Raw genomic sequence first — 16,416 nt, forward strand, 5'->3', positions numbered from 1 at the left:
CAACACATTCTTCTCAAAGTGCACATGGATCATTCTCCAGGACAGACCATCTGTTAGTCTACAAATCAAGCCTTAATAAATTTAAAAAGATTTAAATCATATGAAGTCTCCTCTCCAACCACAAAAGGATGAAACTAGAAATCAATAACAAAAGGAAAACTGGAAAGTCACAAATATGTACACATTAAACAACATATTCTTAAGCAATCAATAGGTCAAAAGAGAAATCACAAGGGAAATTTTAAAAAATACATTTAGATGAATGAAAACAAAAATGTAACACATGAACACTTATGGGATACAGTGAAAGCAGTGCTCAGAAGTAAAGTTATAGTTGTAAATGCCTACATTAAAAAAGAAGGATTTCAAATCTACAATCCAACTTTAAACTTTAAGGAATTAGAAAAAAAAAAGCAAACTATACCCAAAGCCCACAGAAGGAAGAAAATAGTAAAGACTAGAGCAGAAATAAACAAAATATAGAAGAGAAAAACAATAGAGAAAACCAATGAAACTAAAAGTTTGTTCTTGGAAAGGATTGACAAAATTGGCAAAACTTTATCTACCCTGACAAAGAAAAAAAGAGAGGAGACTCAATTTACTAAACTAACGAATTTAAGTGGGGACATTCCTACTGACCTTACAGAAATAAGAAGGATTAAAAGAGAATAATAAGAATGATTGTACACTAACAGGTCAGAAAATGTAGATGAAATAGACACATTCCTAGAAATTTACAAATTGCCAAAACTGACCCAAGAAGAAATAGAAATTCTGAACAGATCCATAACAAGAGACTGAATCAGTAATAAAAACCTATAAAGAAAAGTCCACAACCAGATAGCTCTGCTGGTGAATTCTACATTTAATAAAGAATTAATACTAGTCCTTCCCAAACTCTTCTACATAATAGAAGAAGAGGGGACACTTCCTAACTTATTCTATCAGGCCAGGATCACCTTGATACCAAATCCAGAGAAAGCCATCACAAAGAAGAAAGTCACAGACCAATGTTTCTTCTGCATATAGATGCAAAAATCCTCAATAACATACTAACAAACCAAATTCAACAGCATGTTAAGAGATCGTACATCATGATTAACTGGAATTTAGGTGGAGAATGCAAGAGTGGTTCAACATATGAAAATCAATCAATGTAATAAACCCCATTAATAGAATGAAGGGGGAAAAACACATGATCATCTCAATTCAAAAATAAAAAGACAATTAACCCAATTTTAAAATGAAACAAATAACTTACATAGACATATCTCCAAAGAAGATATATAAATAGACAATAATCACATGAAAAGATGCTCAAAATCATTAGTCAAGTCCATAATGCGATGTCACTTCACACTCACTAGGATGCCTAGAATGAAAAATAAAAAACAAAAAGTTTTATCAAGGCTGTGGAGAATTTGGAACACTAATTCACTGGTTGTGGGAATGTAAAATCATACAGCTGCTTTGTAAAACAACCTGGCATTTCCTCAGAAGGTTAAATATAAAGTTACTATATGTCTAAGCACTTTCGTGTCTAGGCATATAGCCAAGAGAAAAGAAAACATGTCCATACAAAAATTTTTTGCATGAGTGTTCATAGCAATATTATTCATAATAGCCAGAATGTGGAAACAACCTAAATTTCCATCAATTGATGAATGGATAAACAATATGTGGTATATCCATATATTGGAATAGTATTTGGAAATAATAAGGAATGAAGTATTGACTCAGGCTACAATATGGATGAATGCTGAAAACATGCTGCTCAGTAAAAGAAGCCATATATTATATGATGTCATGTATATGAAATATCCATAATAGGCAAGTCCATAGAGATGGAAGGGAGATTAATGGTTGCTCTGGACTGGGAAGTTGCAGGAAATGGGATTTAACTGCTAATGGTCATGAGGTTTCTTTACTGGGTGATGACAATATTCTTAAAACTGATTGTGAGGATGGTTCACAACCCTGTGAATATACTAAAATCCACTGAATTAAACACTTACTCCTAAACTCCAAAGCACATGAAGGAATCTAATTTTGAAAATCAGCTTAATATAATAGTTTGACAGTTAAGTAAAAGTTAATTAAGTAAAAATAAAAATTAATTAAAAGTATGTTTTAGGATGCACAGATATAAATTAAGTAAAAGCATTGTTAAAAACAACTTTGGACCGGCGCGCCGCGCCCTCCCCCGCCCGCCTCCGATCCCGGCATGCTCCGCGGAGGAAGGGCCCGAGTCGACAATAACAAACCCAGCGAACAGCGTCCTCGGCCCTGCGAGCCTCTGCGCTGTCCTGGTCCCCGTCACCCGGCCCCTCGGCTCTGACCGGCCGCGGCCCCCCGCCACCGGCCCCCGGCCCGGAGCCGAGGGGCCTAACCGTGTCCCTGCCGAGCCGACCCTCCCCGCCCCGAGCTCGGGGCCGGCGCCGGACGCGGCCGTTGTGTCGGTTGGCGGCGCCGAATGGGCGGTTGGTAGCCGCCGCCGAGGACGAGGCGGCGGCAGAAGATGGTGTCGGGGGCCTTCGGCTGTGCTGCTGCCACCGGCGGAGGAGGAGGCGTTGCCGGTAACCATATCACAGTGTGAGGTATAATCTCACAGATTCCAGAGAAATCATCAGGAAGTTATATGTATTTCTGGTCAACACTGGAACTACCCTGACATTTGACACTGAACTAACAGTGCAAACTGTGGCAGACCTTAAGCATGCCATTCAAAACAAATACAAGATTGCCATCCAGCACCAGGTGCTGGTGGTCAGTGGTGGAGAGTGCATGGCTGCCGATCGGAGAGTGTGCACCTACAGCGCCGGGACGAAAATGACATGGAAATAAAAGTTGAAGAGTCTCTTATGATGCCTGCAGTTTTTCACACTGTAGCTTCAAGGACACAACTTGCAGTGGAAATGTATGAAGTTGCCAAGAAACTTTGTTCGTTTTGTGAAGGTCTGGTCCATGATGAACATCTTCAACACCAAGACTGGGCTGCTATCATGGCCAATTTGGAGGACTGTTCAAATTCATACCAAAAGCTACTTTTCAAGTTTGAAAGTATTTATTCAAATTATCTGCATTCGGTAGAAGACATCAAGTTAAAACTAACTCATTTAGGAACTGCCGTTTCAGTAATGGCCAAGATTCCATTGTTGGAGTGCCTAACCAGACATAGTTACAAGGAATGTTTGGGAAGACTGGATTCTTCACCTGAACATGAAGGCTCAGAAAAGGCTGAAATGAAAAGATCCACTGAACTGGTGCTCTCTCCCGATACGCCTAGAACAACTAACAAATCACTGTTAACCTCATTTCACAAGTCAGTGGAAAATGTAACCCTAGATACCACCGATGCTGAAAGTGGCAAAGAAATTAGAGAATCTTGTCAAAGTACTGTCCAGCATGATGAAACTTCAGTAGATGCTAAAGAGGGTGATCTGCCTTTTTTTAATGTTTCTTTGTTAGACTGGATAAATGTTCAAGATAGACCTAATGAGGTGGAATCTTTGGTCAGGAAGTGCTTTGATTCTATGAGCAGGCTTGATCCAAGGATTATTCGACCGTTTCTAGCAGAATGTCATCAAACTATTGCCAAACTTGATAATCAGAATATGAAAGCCATTAAAGGGCTTGAAGATTGTCTCTATGCCCTGGACCAGATGATCGCTAGCTGCAGCCGGCTGGTAAATGAACAAAAAGAACTTGCTCAGGGATTTTTAGCTAACCAGATGAGAGCTGAAAACTTGAAGGATGCATCTGTGTTGCCTGATTTGTGCCTGAGTCATGCAAATCAGTTGATGATTATGTTGCAAAATCATAGAAAACTCTTGGATATTAAACAGAAGTGTACCACTGCCAAACAAGAACTAGCAAATAATCTACATGTCAGACTGAAGTGGTGTTGCTTTGTAATGCTTCATGCTGATCAAGATGGAGAGAAACTGCAAGCTTTGCTCCATCTCGTAATAGAGCTATTAGAAAGAGTCAAGATTGTTGAAGCACTTAGCACAGTTCCTCAAATGTACTGCTTAGCTGTTGTTGAGGTTGTAAGAAGAAAAATGTTCATAAAACACTACAGGGAGTGGGCTGGTGCATTAGTCAAAGATGGAAAGCTATTATATGAAGCTGAAAAGTCAAAAAGGGAGTCCTTTGGGAAATTATTTAGGAAGTCTTTTTTAAGAAATCGTCTGTTTAGGGGACTGGACTCCTGGCCACCTTCCTTTTGTACTCAGAAACCTCGAAAGTTTGACTGTGAACTTCCAGATATTTCATTAAAAGATTTACAGTTTTTACAATCATTTTGTCCTTCAGAAGTTCAACCGTTTCTCAGGGTTCCCTTACTTTGCGACTTTGAACCTCTACACCAGCATGTACTTGCTCTACATAATTTGGTAAAAGCAGCACAAAGTTTGGATGAAATGTCTCAGACTATTACAGATTTACTGAGTGAACAAAAGGCATCCACAAATCAGGCATCCCCGCAGTCTACTTCTTCACCAAGGATAGAAAGTGCAGCAGGAATTACAACTACTACCTCACCAAGAACTCCTCCTCCACTCACTGTTGAGGATCCCTTATGTCCTGCAGTTTGTCCCTTAGAAGAATTGTCTCCAGATAGCATTGATGCACATACATTTGATTTTGAAACTATTCCCCATCCAAACAGTGAACAGACTCTTCACCAAGGTTCTTTAGACTTGGATTCATTAGCCAAAAGTCCTGAATCAGATTTTATGTCTGCTGTGAATGAGTTTGTAATAGAAGAAAATTTATCATCTCCTAATCCAATTAGTGATCCACAAAGCCCAGAAATGATGGTGGAATCACTTTATTCATCAGTTATCAATGCAATAGATAGTAGACATATGCAGGATACAAATACATGTGGTAAAGAGGATTCGGGAGATCATACCCCTTTAAATGTCCAGTTGGAAAAATGTAGAGTTTTTGCCCAAGATTCTCACTTCAGTATACAGACCATCAAGGAAGACCTTTCCCACTTCAGGACATTTGTACAAAAAGAACAGTATGACTTCTCAAATTCTTTAAAATGTACAGCAGTAGAAATAAGAAGCATTATTGAAAGAGTCAAATGTTCTCTGGAAATAACACTAAAAGGAAAACATCAAAAAGAACTACAGTCCTTAAAAAATGAGTATGAAGCTAAACTTGATGCACTAATGAAGAAGAGTGAAGAAAATGAAAGCAAAATTAAAAAATTGAAAGGAGACTTAATAGGTCTTGAGGAGATTTTACAAAATAAAGACAATGAATTTGCTTTGGTTAAACATGAAAAAGAAGCTGTCGTCTTTCTACAGAATGAAAAGGATCAGAAGTTGTTAGAAATGGAAAATATAATGCATAGTCAAAATTGCGAAATTAAAGAACTGAAGCAGTCTCGAGAGGTAGTGTTAGAAGACTTAAAAAAGCTCCATGTTGAAAATGATGAGAAGATACAGTTACTGAGGGCAGAACTTGAATGCTTGGAGCAAAGTCATCTGAAGGAATTGGAGGACACTCTGCAAGTCAGGCATACACAGGAGTTTGAGAAAGTTATGACAGACTACAACATTTCTTTGGAGAAACTAAAAAAGGGAAATCAACAAAGAATCGATAGCATACAAGAGTCTCATGCAGCAGTTGTCCAGGACAAAGAACAACAGCTACAGGAATTAAAACTCAAGGTTTCTGATTTGTCTGACATGAGATACAAGTTAGAGGTTGAACTTGCATTGAAGGAAGCGGAGACTGATGAAATTAAAATTTTGCTGGAAGAAAGCAAAGCCCAGCAGAAAGAGACCTTAAAGTTTCTCCTCGAACAAGAGACTAAAAACCTGAGAATAGAGATAAGTAAGTTAAACCAAAAGATTAAAGATAATAATGAAAATTATCAGGTGGGCTTAGCAGAGCTAAGAACTTTAATGACAATTGAAAAAGATCAGTGCATTTCAGAGTTAATTAGTAGACATGAAGAGGAATCGGATATGCTTAAAGCTGAATTAAACAAAGTAACGTCCTTGCATCACCAAGCATGTGAAATAGAAAAAAAATTGAAGGAACAAATAGTTGAACTACAGAGTAAATTGGACTCAGAATTGAGTGCTCTTGAAAAACAAAAAGATGAAATGATTACTCAACAAGAACAAAAATTTGAAGCTATTATCCAAAAACTTGAGAAAGGCAAAGAGGAATTGGTCATGAACCAGGAACAAGAAAGAGAAGAGTTAATTCAGAAGCTTGATTGTGAAAAAGAAGCTGCCATTCAGACTGCTCTAAAAGAATTTAAATTGGAGAGAGAGGCTCTTGAGAATGAGTTATTGGAAAAAGTTAAACATCTTGAGAGCCAACTAACAAGAAGTTCTGCCACTGAATCTACTAGAGACGATTCTGCAAGTTTAGTTGCTGAACTTCAAGAAAAGCTTCAGGAAGAAAAAGCTAAGTTTTTAGAACAACTTGAAGAACAAGAAAAAAGAAAGAATGAAGAAATGCAAAATGTTCGAACATCTTTGATTGCCGAACAGCAGAACAATTTTAACACTGTTTTAACAAGAGAGAAAATGAGAAAAGAAAACATAATAAATGACCTTAGTGAGAAGTTGAAAAGTACAATGCAACAACAAGAACGAGATAAAGATTTGATAGAGTCACTTTCTGAAGATAGAGCTCGTTTGCTTGAGGAAAAGAAGAAACTTGAAGAAGAAGTCAGTAAGTTGCGTAGTAGCAGTTTGGTTCCTTCACCGTATGTAGCTGCAGCCCCAGAACTTTATGGAGCCTGTGCACCTGAACTCCCAGGTGAAGCAGAGAAATCAGGCATGGAAACAGCAGATGAAGGAAGGTTGGATTCAGCAATGGAGACAAGCATGATGTCCGTACAAGAAAACATCCATATGTTATCCGAAGAAAAACAGAGGATAATGCTGTTAGAACGAACATTGCAGTTGAAAGAAGAAGAAAATAAGCGGCTAAATCAAAGACTTATGTCTCAGAGCATGTCCTCAGTATCTTCAAGGCATTCTGAAAAAATAGCTATTAGAGATTTCCAGGTGGGAGATTTGGTACTCATCATCCTAGATGAACGCCATGACAATTATGTATTATTTACCATTAGTCCAACTTTATATTTTCTACATTCAGAGTCTCTGCCTGCCCTGGATCTTAAACCAGGTGAGGGTGCTTCAGGTACATCTAGAAGACACTGGGTACTTGGAAAAGTAATGGAAAAGGAATACTGTCAAGCTAAAAAGGCACAAAACAGATTTAAAGTTCCTTTGGGGACAAAATTTTACAGAGTGAAAGCTGTGTCATGGAATAAGAAAGTATAACTTTAAGAAGAAATTAACACATCCGGTGACATTTTTTCTGAATTGACCTACAGTACTCATTTACCACTCCAAAAATAGCAGGCCATCTTTTTATACAAAAGTCAACATGACAATATACTTCATTGGTGTGCAACATTTACTTTTTAACTGGCTACATTTTAGGAACAATAAATTCATCAAAACCCTTTGCTGAATTAAAATGGTTTTGGTTTTGTTTTTACCCAGATAACTCTAGAAATGCGGACCAAACTTGTTCTTTTTCTCAAAGGGCATCCCCTGTGTGTTGTGGCTTATGATTAGCCATGTTAATTGCCTGTTAAATATACATTAGCTTGATCATAGATGTTAAATGTTAATTATTACCAGCATTTGTCCTTTTGTGAAATCAGTATCAGAATACTTGCACTCTTTAACATATTCTTTATAAAATGTGTAAATTCTTCAAAACTATTTAAAGAGGAGTGTTATTGCATGCAGATAATCATAATTTTGAGTTTGCCTCTGTAGATTACTAAAGCAAACTTTCATTTATTTTTTTAAATGCCCTTTGATGTTTCAAGGAAAAAAAAAAGAACTCTGTAATTAGATTGACTGATCTTAAGATCAGCCATAAGTAATCAGCAGTCTTCAAAAGCACTTTCAACATATTGGTCATCTGGGTTCTACAGGGTGGGGGGGAGAGTCTGTGCCATTGACAGTTTAAAATGAAGCACTCAGATCTTCCCAACATCTTTATATTACTCTGTTTAGAATGATCATTTTGATGAAATCGTAATTCATGGTTGAGTTTCAGAAAAAAAGATATTCGTTGTACATTAACCATATAGAGGTCATTTAAATAACAAAATATTGTATTGTAAAAGACATGTAGAATTTTAAAACAATAAAGATTCAAACCTGTAAAAAAAAATAAAAATAAAAAATAAAAAATAAAAAAAAAAAAATAAAAACAACTTTGGAGAATTTTAGAAATCTGAAATATTTTCTCAGAAACAATAGATTAAGCAGATGCTAAATAAGTAGCAGGGACATCTAAAACCTAAGTGACTTAATTAATTATCTTGATCAACTGGATTATGATACAACAAAATCAAAATATATAAAAGCAATAAGAAGATAAATCTCAATAAAGTTGATTTAATGTATATGGTAAACATTATATTTCAATTATGACATTATTCTGTGAATATTTCTAAGATAAAAAGAGTTTGAGAATTTCATCTACCTTCAACATATTGGGGGGCGCACTACTGATTTATATAAAAATCACACCTTGGAACCCCAAAATCAAGTCATGCTAACCCATTACTTTGTATACAATTGAAACCTAAAAACAAGCCATTATTTTTAATCTTTCTTCAGCCAAGGAAATGTATATAAATCTAAAATGCCAGAAACATCTCCAAATACTTTTAAATTATTTTAAATTATTACTAGTTTAATTAGAACTAAAGAAAAATAAAGTTAAATAAAGCAATGTATTATTATTAAATATACATATATAAACTAAGTATATTTGTTTCCAGTATATGATTAATATTTGATTCTTTGACTCAATTTACAATTTTATATCATGCTATCCCCTATGCCAATGTATTTATTTACAAATTTAATTTTTAATGTTTTAAATGTTTTCAATGAATACTTTTTAATTCTTAAAATAAATGGTGTTTGGGGAACCCAGAGAATAATTGAGAACCTAATATTTTCTATTAAAATATCTAGGAAAAGTGGCAATCTACATAAAATTAAATTAAAATAGATTTCTTTGTTACATATGCTATGGAAGTCTTTTGAGTAACAACAAAATACTCAGATTTAGACAGGTTCTAACTCTGTAATCATTAATTGGAAAAAATTAATTAATTAATTAAGTGCCTTAACAAGAATTTATTGTCTTACAGTTTCAGAGGCTAGAAGGGTTACTTCCTCCCTGGTGGGGAGCATTCCAGTTCCCACTTGCACAATCCCTGAGCTCTTGGTTTGAATCTCTGCCTCAGAACTTATGGCAAAGTCCTCTTCCTTTCACCTCTGGGTTCCACTGACTCCCCGCTTCTGGCTCCTCCCAGTGGCTTTCTCTTTATAAAACCCCAGTAATGCAGATTAAGACCCACCCTCATTCAGCAGAGCCACAGTTGAACTAAAAATAACATCTTCAAGAGGTCCAATTTACAATGGGTTCACATGTCTAAATTAGGGTATGTAATTCAATCAACCACATGGTGGTTTTGTAATAGAGGGTATTGTCCCTCGTTGTTCATTAGAACTCTGAAAAACCCTATGCAACAATACATATTTATACAAATGATTAACCAAATGAAGACACAGAAAAATTAATAAAATTAACTTTTAATAAAGTTACATAAAGGAGATATAAAACCAAAGTTGGATCCTCTGTGCTGCTGAGGTGAATTTAAAGAAATATAAATTATAGGTTTAACATTTTTTACAAGCCAGTGAATATATATTTCAGTTTTCCTATAAATGAAATATTTTCTTGCCAATACTAATTTTAGGATTTTGTTTTCATCATCCCTCCCATCCCTCCTGTTCCTCTTTCTTCTTCTCCTCTTCTGTTTCTTCTTCAACTCAATTACATTCTCTCATACAGCACAACAGTTTATATAAATATGTATGTAAACATATGTATAATGCATTTGGAAATAAAAGGGAAATTCTGCTTTTGAATGTAAGAATTCTAAATCATTTCAACAAGTGGTACTTTTGATATGATGATCCAAACTTTCTATTAAAACATTCTATATTATGAATCTAAATGAACTTATTTTTGAAGTTGATTTGTAATAGCTTCATACATACACAAAGGTAATATTAAAAAGATTAATTTATGCTTTCATTTTCTTGATAATTCACTAGTTTAGCTATGGGTCCCATCCAAGACTTTGTTGATAAATTGGTTACAGAAAGCTAACCCTTAAAGACTGTATAGTGGTTTTATTTTGCTAAGGCTAAATAGATGCTTAGTCCATGTGGTACCACTTTTCCTCCTTAATTCTTAAGTATCTTTATTCTTCAAAGTTTTCTAATAATTACTAATTAGGTTTATTCAGTAAAGATCATAAAAAGTTAGCCCTTTATTTTAAAAAAATAAATACCAAATCATAATGTAATATGTTTATATAACATTTAAATTGTAGATATATTTTTCTTAATCTTTGATATTGACTGACTCCTTTAAAATGAATGCATCAAACAATTCAATTGTCTAAAATATTTCCTAGTGCAGTAAATGACCGCTTCATATCATCAACATATCCCTTATCTCTTGTGTTACTAAGGAACCATGAACCAAATTTATATGTTTCTGCATTCCCTTGGTACCAGGTGGAAGGTGGTAGAAATGTTTTCCAGTTGGAAAAACACATTTCCATTTAAGTCTTCCTATGACATGCTTTTCCACACATTGTCTTCCTCTATATTTTCAACTTTCAACAAAATCTATGAAGCTTTTATTTTAAAAATACTCTTTTGTGTGTGTCGAGCACACATTATTGACAAGTTTTGCTTAGCAGATTCTGTTTCCATTCTTTATGGAATTTAGGACATCCAAGTTATTATTGTAATCCTGTACGTTCATGTCTGTCAGGTGTCCTTTAAACAAAACTTCTCTGCTAAAATTCTGTCATTCAATTTTGTAGTCGTTGGCTAGGATAAACCCTCATATTTACCATTATAAATAGTATAGTATACTATTATAGTGTTATAGTATACTATAGTATACTAGTATTTATTGTATACTATTATAAATTGTAAGCTTATTATGAATAGTAAGAAACTTACATAAAAGTTAAGCTGCTTCCAGCTTTCAAACCACTGCAGACTTTTCTCAGCCTTCTAAAATTGGTAGCAATAGTATCTTTTCTTAAGAAGATCCTGTTATATAAAAAGTGCAAACTTGTATTTTAAAAAAACACAAAATTTAAGGATTATAATAAAATTGGGAAGCAGCTGTAACTTGGGAATCAAACAATTCTATTCAATGTTTCCCATAATCCACTCCTAATTGGATTAATTAAGAGAGGAGCGCTATTCTAATACAGTGATTTGAATCTCACTTTATTTTTCTGTAAAATTTCTCCTGGTAGAAAGTATGTGAATGAGTCTTACAAATAGCTAAACCTGCTTAAAAAAGAAACTAAAAAAATTAAAATTGGGTGTCATGGTGTCTGATGGAGTATTAACAGTTAAGGGGCTTGTGCTAGAATGTAAATTAACACACTGCGTCCTTGTGTTGAAAACCCTGCCAGGAAAAAAAAAAAGTCAGTTGAATTAAACAATTGCTGGGAGATGTAGTGAAAAACAAATATTAAAGGCTCAATTTGACATTATTCATTATAATATATGTTACTATGGAAGATGATGAATAAGATGATTATCAAAACAAAGATTTGGTCAAGAAAGTAGAAACAAAAGGATAAAATCTCAGAGTTTAAAAAAATGAATTAGATAGCCAGACCTGCTTATTTGCCTGATCTCTTTGATATTTTTATGATCTTAATACTTTCATGAAAGGAAGAAATGCAATGTTATTCAATGGCAGATAAACTAAAGGGCAAAAAAAAAAAGTTTATTCTTGGAAGAACAGCCATTTATTATGCAATTTCCTAATTTATCTGCAAAAAGTTATTTCCAGAGACATTACAAGATTGCATACATTTTAAATTTTATTTGCCATCAAAAGAATTCACACCAATAAGAAATACATGGATCCAGAATCTATTTCTTTCATCAATAGATAACTTGAATTAAACCAACTTTACAGGATAAATTATTGGAACTGCTTAGTGAGGAAGGCTTTATGATGAAATTTGAAAATACAGCAGTATTTGCTTCATTTTGGATAAAAATTAAAAATAAGCATTTTGAGGTTACTTAACATTTTCTTTAATAACTCTGTATCCATTTCTGTCAAAATACTTCTGAAAGACTGCTTTCTCTACTGTATTAATATAACAAATCATAGAAAATTTAAATATGCATTATCATCTGCAAATAGCATTATTATCAATCCAACCCAGACAAAATAAATTAAACTCACTTGTCACATCAAAAATTTATATATTGATAGACACTGTGTCCATTTAAGGTGTGCATATAGATTTTTAATAAGGGGACTCTCTATTTCACCCATCATTTTTTGTCTTATAAATGCATAATGACAAAAAAGTTATGAGTTTAATAGTAATTTTTACATTAATCATTGATACACATGCTTTCAAAGAACAGTGTGCAGACATTTGGAATTCTTTTCTTTTTCCTATTAATGATTGTTCTGCATATGTTTATTGAAAAATATTCCATGTCTGTTTAATATTAGAAATTTCTTATATTTTGTATATTTTTACAAGCATCTAGAAAAATTGAAAAAATATTAAAAAGATCCTTCCACACGGACAATTTGAGAATTGCATTCTAGATCTTCTTATACTCTCTCCATCATTGGACCTGAGCTGGGGGAGTGATATGCAGTCTCTACAATGGTTCCCAGTGATCCCTCTCACGGCATTCACATCCTTGTGTTATCCTCTCGCCTTGAGTGTGGGCTGGACTTATTGATTCCCTTCTAATTAACAGAATACAGAGGAACAGATGGAATTTCATTTCTGAGATTAGGTTACAAAAAAGATGCAGATTCCTTTCGGGCTCCCTTTCTGACCCTTTAGCTTGTTCCCTCTGAGAGAAGCCAGTTGCCAGTTTGTGAAGTGCCCTATGGAGAGGCCTGACAAAGAACTGACCTCTCCAGCCAATAGCCAGTGAGAACCTGAAGCCTACCAATGATGCGAATGAGTTTGGAAGTTGATTCTCCCCAACATGAGCCCTGAGATGACTGCCGCTCTGGGGGACACCTTAATCGCAGCCTTGTGAGAGACCCTGAACCAGAGGCACTTATCTAAGCAGCACATGGACTCCTGACCCACAGAAACACTTACATAATAAACATCTATTGGCTTAAGCAGCTAAGTTTTGGTGCAATTTGTGCAGCACTAAACACTAACATAGGGAGATGGATCAAATTTTATGGAGAGGGATTTGCAGTAAAAAATGTTGGAAACTTAGTGACTGAGTGTTGAATTCAGCACTAGAGAAAGTCTTTTGCTCTTTTCTTGTAAATATGCCTTGCTTTATCACTCAAAAAAAGGTCAGAGAAGAGCTGAAGGGGTGTGGGGGAGCAGGGCATTTGAAATCGACAACCTATTTAATGTATCTAATGTTTCTCTAAATAAACAAGTTTACTGTAAAGAATCAAAAGAAGTGGAGGGGGCATGGCTATTGTTTTTGTCTGTTTTTGCTTGCAATGGGCTGCCCTGCTTGGGTTCATGGATTAATAGTGTCATGCCATATTGGAGCCTAAGGCAAATGGAAAAATCAGTAAAACCAATCCTGTCGTTGTAAAATTTTGATATTTTATGCATCACGATTTTTACGTTAAATTTGATTTTAAAATAATGCATTTAAAATATTACTAATCTCATTACTAGGTTTTTTGGCTTCCCCCACAACCACCTTAAAGTTTGCATGGGAGGCAAGAGCCTCACTCATCTATCTCTCACCCTGGTCGTGGCCCTGCACAGTTTGTCCTCAGGTTGTCTGCTGGGAAGCACGTTCCTTGCCACCCCGTCCCCCAACTCATAAGGAAGAGCAATGAAGGCCTAAGTCTGCAGGTCACCATCCCTGAAGGGAATCCACCTCCTCAATTCTGCGCCATTTTCCCCCCTTTCTATCCAGTGGGTGCCTTCTGTAACTCGTCTGTGCCCAGAGTAGGCGAAAACTACCGTGAAATCTCCTGGTTTTGTTAGTGACTCCGGGTCCGGATGTATGTCAAGGACACCATAAACTGAGGTGGAGACACGCAGAGGGCTCCAGCGTTACCCAAGCAGTAGGTAGAGGGATGCAGCAAGAACCCAATTAACCGGGTTCACTAAGGCATCTGGAGAAAGGCTGCATCCCAACCCCGGGGAGACCGGATCCGCATAATGCACTGCGGTCGCATCCCTGCAAGGCAGACGGCGAATGGTCCGCTTGGTGGAAGATGCCACTCTGCTGCGCAGGATCAGCCCCCCGCCCGCCCCGTGCCCACCCGCACATGTCATCTCTGAAACCAAGCCACCATCCGCGCCCACGAGGTGACCTGTCTTGAGGAGGAGCAATTCATGCAAAGGCCGAATCGATCGCGGGAGGCTTTCTTTTTAGCCTAAAATGTTGCTTACAGGGTGGCGCTGGCTCGAAAAGAGGCCCGTCCTCTGTCACCCCCACCTGCGCACACCTGACGGCGCGCAGCCAACGCACAGAGGAGTCCCGGGGCTCTCAGTCCCTGCTTGCTCGGTGCTCACGCAGGCCCGCAGCATGGACTCGCGGGCAGAGACGCGCACGCGGCCAGAGCGAATGTCCTTCGGGTCAGGGCCTGTTGCATTGCGAACCGAAGCAACTGTCCCGGCTCAGTCACTGACAGGTCCCGAGAACTGACAGACCACGAGGACAAATAAGGGAGGAGGGCAGCCCAAGCGCCCCAGTCCATTCAGTGCACCACCTACCCTGCCTTAAGTCCAAGCTGCTGCACCTGCTCACGTGTTAAAGGAGCGCCCACAAAGGACAGGCGAGAGGACAGTCCACTGGCAGCTGGAGGTGTCCCCATCCACACTTCCACCCGGATAACCACTCCGCATCCTAACAGGCTCTGCGACGCCTGCTTGTTCCTATGAGTCCGACCCAGAATCACCTGTGCACAAACCCTGGGTAGCAGGCCACCTTAAAGATGGTGGCACAGCCTGGTGGCCACTAACCCAGTGTGAGCACCGGCTCTGTCAATCGAGGCCATTGGATCACATCTCTAAAAACAGGAGGAAACAACCTTTCCCTTGCATATGCCCAGAAGGATCAACTCACTCTGTGCTGATGGTCAATTAGAGCAAAGCTGCCTTTCAAAACCCTGACTCATTCACTCATTCATTCATTTTGACATGGCAAGTCAAAGATAGGCTATTTGTACTTCGTTGGCTGCAACTAATAATTGCTTTCCTTCCATCAGCCCCCCCCCCCCATTTTTTAGGTCCTTTCTCCAAAACTTGAATTGTTACCTACTAAAAAGTATTATGTATTTGAAAATATGTAATTATATCACACAAAACCTTCCAAGGATTAAGACATTATATATAAACAAACATGTTATATATTCCAATATATAATAAATATTTAGGATATTTAAACACTTATATATCCCCACATACCAAATTTAGTATTTTAAGATTCAGGATCTTGCCAGAGTTTTTAAAGAAGTAAAAATGCAATTTAAAGGAAATGGTGTAAAACAACACTAAGTTAAAGAATAGGATTTATTACACTGATTCCTAAAATAATGAGAATGTTTCAATGTAATGTACATTGTAAGAGAGACATTAAGGTTAAATAATCTTAGGAAAATGAATAAAATAAGTGGATGCTAAGAGGTGAATTCTCCTGCACAAACCAAAAACGGCTTAGCTAGGCCTAAATTCTGAGAGCTCCTCCTTGCTTGACTTTATGAGTCCTAGATAGCAGATATCCTGTGGCTAAAAAATAATGGTGGATGCCTGTTACCGATTTATTTTATTATAGAAAATAACAGAAAAGTACTTTTTAACTTTTGTTTTGAAATAATTTCAAACTTACAGAACAGTTGCAAAAATAACACAAGCCCCATACAGAGAACTCCAACATACCCCAAACCTGCAGATCTCCCAATTTTAACATTTTGTTACCTTTGCCCTTTCCTTCTTTCCTCCCTTCCTCCCTTCCTTCCTTCCTTCTTTCTCTTTCTTTCTGTTTATCTTCTAAACATTTGAGAGCAGGTTGCTCATATCATACTCTTTAAACACATAAGAATTCCATGTACATTTCCTATGACCAAGGATATTCACTTATGCAATCATCTTAAGTGCAGTTATCAAATTCAAGAAATTTAACATTGATATAAAGCTTGCTTTCTACACTCCAATTTTTCTTATGTCCCAGTAATGTCCTTTTGAGCCCTTTCTCCTCCATTCTTAGATCCCATCCAATATCATTTATTGCAATTAATTGTCATCTCCTTAGT

General features: G+C 36.7%; 1 pseudogene; it reads left to right on the forward strand.

The window, feature by feature from the left end:
* Positions 1 to 2,135: 2,135 nt before the first annotated feature.
* On the forward strand, positions 2,136 to 7,938 carry LOC119509923 (annotated as a pseudogene).
* The last annotated feature ends 8,478 nt before the right edge of the window (positions 7,939 to 16,416 follow it).

This window comes from Choloepus didactylus, chromosome 15 (assembly GCF_015220235.1).
Source record: "Choloepus didactylus isolate mChoDid1 chromosome 15, mChoDid1.pri, whole genome shotgun sequence".
Taxonomy (NCBI): Eukaryota; Metazoa; Chordata; class Mammalia; order Pilosa; family Megalonychidae; genus Choloepus; species Choloepus didactylus.